Below are 7,514 nucleotides of genomic sequence, written 5' to 3' on the forward strand. Positions count from 1 at the left end.
CCTTTTCATCTTGCTGATGTTTTCTTTACATTGATTATTTTAGCTTAGATAATAGGCAAGCTTCCTCATGTTTCTGAATCTATCCTTCTGTGGATCTACGGAGCTACTTTTACAAATATGCTCCCTTCACCAAAAGCAAAGAGAATAATGCAGGCCCTTGATAAATTCAAATAGCCAATGAGAGTGTCAGTTATTTCAATTGTCTGCCCATCTATTGCCATACTTTTATACTGTTTAACCTTTGGCTAAAAAATGTAATAAAATTTAATTTGTCTAAAGAATGGTGTAGCCTTATTCACAGATGATCATTAGATTTTCGTTCTGAGTTTTAATTGAAATAACAATATTTTCAGAAAGCAAAATAGAAAAGCTAAACAATTTTAAAATCTTTAAGTATAATTTACAATTCAAATGTGAATTTAAGATTTAACAGAAAACAGTAGTATTTTCAATACAGTTTATCATCACCAGATTGTGGTTAAGAACACTCTGACTTCTTTGTCATAGTTCTTGTTGGCATTCTTTGCTAATAGTTAATGCCAGATACAACAGTTACCAACACTGCAAAATGTAGTAGTGAGGGGCTGATGACTTAAAGATGTATTGTACGTAGATCAGTATCTTGCACACAGTAAAGACTATACAAATATTTTCTATCATCATCATCATCTCACCAAATCTTTACAACAATTTCTAAGAAGTACTATTATATCTCCCTTTTATAGTAAAAAAAGAGCATATATACTATATATAGTAAGTATATATACACACACATATAGTGTATATGTATATGTACATGTGTATACACACTAATGTCTATACATCTATCTAAATTAAATAAATAAAAATACACACACACACTATATATATACACACACACACACACTATATATATATACACACACACACACATATATATACATATATATACATATATATAGAGAGAGAGAGACTCCCTGGCTGGTTTGGCTCAGTGGATTGAGCGTCGGCCTGCGAGCTAAGTGTCGCTGGTTCGATCTTCCAGTCAGGGCACATCAGAGAAGGAAACTCTGACTCCAAAAAACCTCCGCTGCCTTGCGGCATACCTCTTCAGGGGAAAGGCTAAGGGAGTAAACCCCGACAGAAAATCCGGAGCCGGAGTCCCTAAGGCGGTTTGACGTTGTAGTCAACACCGGCAACTCCTGCGGCGCACCTGAAGCCAAGCTGTATTGACTCCGTCTTTCCCTTGGACCCTTCAGCTGCAAAGAGAGGGGGGGTCTGCTGCATGGGCAACAGCAGACCCTCCATATCACCCTGCCCAGGCTCTGTAGCTTCAGCTTCACTGGAGAGGACACTCCAGCGTCATCGCAAGATGTCGATTCAACACGGGAGGAGACAGATACCGTGTCACTCCCGAGTCGGACTGCACAGCCATTCTCGGCGGTGCAGATAGACTCTTAAGAAGCTACACCATCGTCTCTCGAGACGGACGGCTGCCGACGACGACGACGATAGAGAGAGAGAGAGAGAGAGAGAGAGAGAGAGAGAGAGAGAGAGAGACTGAGAAACCTGGCTGAGGTTACTGGCTATTAAATTGTAGAGCTGGACTCAAATCCTGGTCTGCCTGATTCCACAGGCCATATTGTATGTATAAAGCCTCCTGACAGAAAATTGTTGCACTAATGAGAAATATTTTAAACTTGTATCTTTGTATCTAGCCTATCCTGGGGCCCTAAAATTCTATACCGAAATGACTTGCCACTAAAAACATTTTCAAATAACTAAAAAGTTTAACCATTAGAATCTCATAATAATACCACAGACAGTATACCGTGGGGAAACATCATCACTGTAGTTAATAAACCTTTAGAAGACTTTTACACACATACTCTTTTTGCACTTGACTGCATGGAACACCGTATCAACTGTACAAATTAAACTCCCATGTATAAAATCAGTTGAGTATGGATCAAAAAAAAGTAATACAATCTCAACTTGTACTGGTACTGGCATAAAAATGGACACGTAGATCAATGGAACAAAATAGAGAGCCCAGAAATAAACCCACAACTTTATAGTCAATTAATATTCAACAGAGGAAGCCAGCATGTACAATAGGCTAAATATACTTTATTCAATAAATGATGTTGGGAAAAATGGACAGATACATGCAGAAAAATGCAACTAGAACACCTTCTTACACCTCACAGAAAAATAAATTCCAAGTGGATCAAAGACTTGAATGTTAGACCCAAAACCATAAAAATCATAGAAGAAAACATAGGCTGTAAATTCTCAGATATTGCTCATAGAAGTTTTTATTGAATACATCTTCCCAGACAAGGGAAACAAAAATAAAAATTAACAAATGTGACTACATCAAACTAAAAGACTTTATGCACAGGCAAAAAAAAAAATCAACAAAATAAAAAGACAACCCATAGAATGGGAGCACATACTCACTTTATTTTTTGTTGCTGTTATTCCTAAGACTGCAATCCTCTGTCAAGAGAGGGTCCACAATCCTTTTTTTTTTTTTTTTTTTTTTAATATCCCTTTTGTATTTCTGGATCCCTTCAACCCCTTGTAGCTTGGGACTCTTCTGGGTGAACCTATTTTAGCCTGAAGTTTCTAGAAGACTCAGTTTAGTGACAGCCTGTAGGCAAACATCTTATGTGCAAACACACCCCAGGAACAAAGAATAAGGAAAATATAAGAATAAAACAGGTAGAGAGGGAGAATTAATAAAGAGAAGCAGTCCATAACTCTATAACAAGCATACCTGATCTTATAGTCTTGGGGGGAGCATTTTAAGAAGGTGTGTAAACTATTGTTTCTTTGAACAGACCATCTTGGGAGAGCAAGGAATTGTTGCTGTGGCTTTGGCAACCAGATCTCAGAAGCAAGTAAGGACTAGAACTGACATGAAATGAGTGAGTACAGTGTCTGTTCTTGGTCAGAATACTGTGGCTTCTGGTTTCTTCACTAATATGTTGCCTACTTTGATTCTTTAACCACTTGTACTCCACTCCCTAATTATATAATAGGACAATATACTTTATAATTGAATTTTATCCTTAGGTAATATATAGGTGGCTACATACATGAATTGTCAGATTCTGAAGCAGAAATTATTTGTTATATAATTATGGGGGGGGCATAAAATGGCTTTAACATGTAGAATGTTAGAAAAATTTGAGAGTATTTTATAAAACCATGTGGTAACTAAAAGATGCAGTTATCTTAATTTCTTCATAGAACTGTAGTCACAGGCATGACAGTAATACTTCCCTAGGAAATAATAACTATATTCTATTTTTATGCTGTGATTGAAGAGTGAATTGATGGAATGTGAACATTTATTTTATTAGATAATATGGTATTTAGTTATATTTTTGTATTAGTTTTTGATAATGATAATTCTGATGTCTCTCATTAGTGATAACTATTGGTTTTAAGCAGGGCATGAAGTGGTTCTAAAGGAACATTACATTTTTTATAGCCATTTATTTAATGACTGAGCCATGCTTGGCATGAAACACAACACAGATTATTAGAAAACTGAAAACTTTATTTTATTCTGGGTGTAATATTGGTGTAGTCGGTAGATTTTTTTCCCACATTAAATCAGTGCATACTTCTGAGCTGTCATCTAATTGCTTGGTTATAACCATGTAACTTTTCCTGCAGTTTAGCAGACACTATATGGAATCCAAGATATGAATTACTTCTCTAGTCTTTTAATAGTTTTGGTGATAATAATTATACCATAAAATATATAAATGATAAAGGGAGAAAAAAAGAATTGGTCCACAAGTAAACTGACAATAATTATTCTCTAGGTCTATTTCTGAGTATTATGAGTATTTTTAGGTGCTGGTTTATGAAGCCAGTCAGAAATGTAATTCAGACAATAATATTTAGAAATTTCCGTATGTGACAGAAATCAGTGAGAGAGACTAGATGTCTGTTAAAACCAGTTATAAAATGCTGTCTTTTATTTTTTAAATCCTCACCCAAGGATGTGCTTATTGATTGTAAGAGAGGGGAGGGAGGAAGAGAGAGGGAGAGAAACATGTGAGAGAGAAACATCGTGCTCCTGACCAGGAACAGAGCCCGCAACCCAGGTATGTTACATGACAGAGAATCAAACCCACGACCTTTCGGTTTATAGGACAATGCTCCAACCAAGCCACACCGGCCAGGACAAAATATGAGAGTGTCTCTTAAATGATGAAGTTGGCATTTTCCGCTGATTCACAGTCTTGTAAGTAATAAAACCAGCATTACCACGTAGTATGGAAATGGAAATGGAAATGTTGAAGAAATCCTTAGAAATCTTTATTTTATCCATTTTCTCATGACATTTAAAACTATATTATGTGGTACCGAAAACTTTCTTATATATGCATCTTTTAATGGAAAAATAATAAAGGCCCTGAAGAGAAAAAAAATCACAAAAAAACCACAAAAATCCTCTAAGCAGATAGAAATTTGTAAAATATAACAAGTAATTGAGAAATTGAAAATAAATCCAATCTCAAGTAAAAAATAAAATCCCTCTAATTTCCATATTGAAAGTGTTTTTGGTGGTTGGGTGTGGGGAAATGAAAACTACAAACAGTTCTAATGGTAGTGTAAATAGTCTTAGCATTTTAGAAAAAAATTCATAGCACATATTTTTTTAAATCTTAAAATTATCACCTTTTATTTTAATTGAAATTTATTATAACAGTATAGTTTAACCACTAGGATGTTAGTTTCTTTATTTAAAAAGAAAAAAAAAGATAATAGGAACATTTTGGAGGCCACTGAAATTTGAGTATCAATAAGAAATTAATAATTAGGGCTACTCCATATAATATAATACAGTCTCCCTCCCCCGGTCCCCCATTTTAAAGTACCGAAAGTAGAGTTTTGTGTTTTTTTAAATTCTTACTCAGGGGCATTTTTTCATTACTTTTAGAGAGGGGGAGGGAGAGAGGAAGGGAGAGGGCAACATCAATGTGAGGAGGAGCATCTATTGGTTGCTTTCCTGTACACCCCTGGTCCAGGGAGCAAACCAGCAACTTACATATGTGCCCAGACTGGGAATCAAACACACAGCCTTTCATTTATGAGACAAAGCTCCAACCAATTGAGATACACTGCCCAGGGCTAAAAGTAGAGCATTTCTATATATGAAAACTTTTGTAAGCCAAAGTGGCATAAAGTGAAGAGGCAATTAGCTGAATGTCATTTTTGCTTTTCGCCTTTTTTTTTTTTTTTTTTTTTTTGTAAAAGGAAAAGTCTTCTAATTTTTTTTCAGTTAGTGAAAACACGTAATAATTAATGTAGGTCTTTCATAAAAGCAAAGTGATGTAACACAAACTTTAAAAAAGCAGGGATACATGTACTATAATATTAAAATGGATTGTATAGTACAATATTTAATGAAATAAAAATATACTTATGGTATAATTTTAGCAAAAAGACAAGATTAAAAAGTCTAAATATTATCATCCTTGATTTCAAAGTTACACAAATTCTAGTGTTAATTAATTTGTTAATTTATTAATTGAACATTTTTAGCCACTTATTATGTCTGAATTATTCTTAACTAATAAATTTATATTCTTCATTTTTGTCAATATTCTCTAAATTTTCTAGAGGATGTGGGTTTTGTATTCTTTCATAATAAGAGAAACAATATTTATAAATCAAAGGATAAATTTAAAATGAGTTTAATTGTTCATGTATCTGGGTTTATTCCGTGATTTGCTTTTGACCAATACAATGTTGTACAAGTGATGCTTTGTGACATTAGAGTTAATTTCATAAAAAGCTTGCAGCTTCTACCGGACCCTTTTGGGACCCTTGCTTCAGACTTCCCATTGTGAATTGTTTCTTTTCAGAACCCAGTGTCCTTGCTGTGAGAAACCCAAACCACATGGAATGGCCAAGTACAGGCATTCTAGTTGATAGCCCCAGTGCAACTTTGAGACGAAAAGCCAAAATCAACTATCAACCATGTGTGAATGGCGTTAAAAGCCCAGCACAACTGAAACGTCAAAGAACTTCAGGTACCACTGACATCTGGCTTAAATAGCATATTGGACCCCAAGAATAACTTCCAGCCTGAGATCAGCTAATCCATAAGAGCATGAGAGATAGTAATATATTCTGAATTAAACAACTAAAATTTCGGGTGGTTTTTACTCACTAACCAGAATGGAAAACTTCTTGAGCTAAAATATTAAGAATTTTATTTTATTTTTTTGTATCTTAATGTGATCTGTCTTCTGATTGCCTCTTAAAATTGGTTTAACCTTGCTTCTCCCTTATAGAGCTCTAGTTCTGTTCCAGTTCACATTGATGAATGCTTTCCACATGTATGAAATAATTTTGTTTTTTCATGTCTCTCTCCTCTCTCATCTTTATACAGTATATCTAGATCTACTATCAAATATTCTGTAGGACTTAGATATGTTCAGGACTACTGAAGGACAAGCTTTTTGAATTCCTTCTGTTCTGAGTATTCCTTTGGCTTTCATTTGGAGTACTCTGTAGAAAAGCCTTTCATCTCTTCTACTTCCCAGATTAAGTCTTAGTTTGTTTTAAAAAAGAGACAACCAAACCCTACAATTATGCATCTATAAGAGGAGTCTTCATCTCTTCTTTTTTCACATTAAAATTTTTTTTCTACTTCCATGTGAGTTGAGGAAATAAATTGACCCTAAAAGTAGAAGTGAGAGAGCTAAGGGAAAAAGAAGTACAAATATGATACTCAGGCAAATACTTGTGATACAATGGTACCACAGTATATATTTTCTTCCAACTAAAGGGTAAGTCCTGTAATCTCCTTGACTAATTTTCTCTCTTTTCCTTTACTTTTACCAGATCAGAATGCTTCAAGGTTCAGTTCACATACCTTCTCCCCTTTCTTCTTTATTCTTATGGCTTCAAGTATCTTATATACATGGCAGTGAGGAGTTTGAAATAAATAAAACCATCTTAGAACTTCCCTCTGGATTTCAGATTCATATTAAATTATCTTTCAAAGCGCCATTTGAATGTGTAAAGAAAATGTCATCCATAATTGAATTTCTGAATTTCTGATTCCCCACACTCATCAACTACCAGCACAACCACAATTTCTCCTCTTGCATAATTAGCAATTTTAAGAAATAACATTTCTGTTCTTCCAGTGTCAGGTCATAGCCTTAGGAGCCATTCTTTTTTATTTTATTTTTTTCACACCGTGTGGTTGCCTCTCACTCGCGCCCCCAACGGGGGACCTGATGTGCAACCTCGTTATGTTCCCTGACTGGGAATAAAACCACTGACACTTTGTTTGCAGGCCAGCGCTCAACCACTGAGCCACACCAGCCAGGGATTTAGAAGCCATTCTTGACTGAACTTGTATTTTCTTCACATGTAGTCATCCTAATTGATTTTTCATCATTTTATATATTTTTTCAATCCCACAACTTTCTCCACAAAATGCAAGAAACATCCTAACAAAAATCGGATAATCTCACTCTTCTGCTGAAAAG

General features: G+C 35.0%; 1 long non-coding RNA gene across 1 annotated transcript in view; it reads left to right on the forward strand.

Annotated features, from left to right (window-relative positions):
- Window positions 1–6,035, forward strand: part of LOC150015096 (uncharacterized) — a 49,081-nt gene extending 43,046 nt beyond the window's left edge. The window contains exons 2-4 of the long non-coding RNA XR_016509961.1: window positions 2,826–2,912; window positions 4,001–4,106; window positions 5,874–6,035. This is a non-coding gene — a long non-coding RNA (uncharacterized LOC150015096). The remainder of the gene's footprint in view (window positions 1–2,825; window positions 2,913–4,000; window positions 4,107–5,873) is intronic.
- The last annotated feature ends 1,479 nt before the right edge of the window (window positions 6,036–7,514 follow it).

This window comes from Furipterus horrens, unplaced genomic scaffold (assembly GCF_987537825.1).
Source record: "Furipterus horrens unplaced genomic scaffold, mFurHor1.1.pri manual_scaffold_3, whole genome shotgun sequence".
Taxonomy (NCBI): Eukaryota; Metazoa; Chordata; class Mammalia; order Chiroptera; family Furipteridae; genus Furipterus; species Furipterus horrens.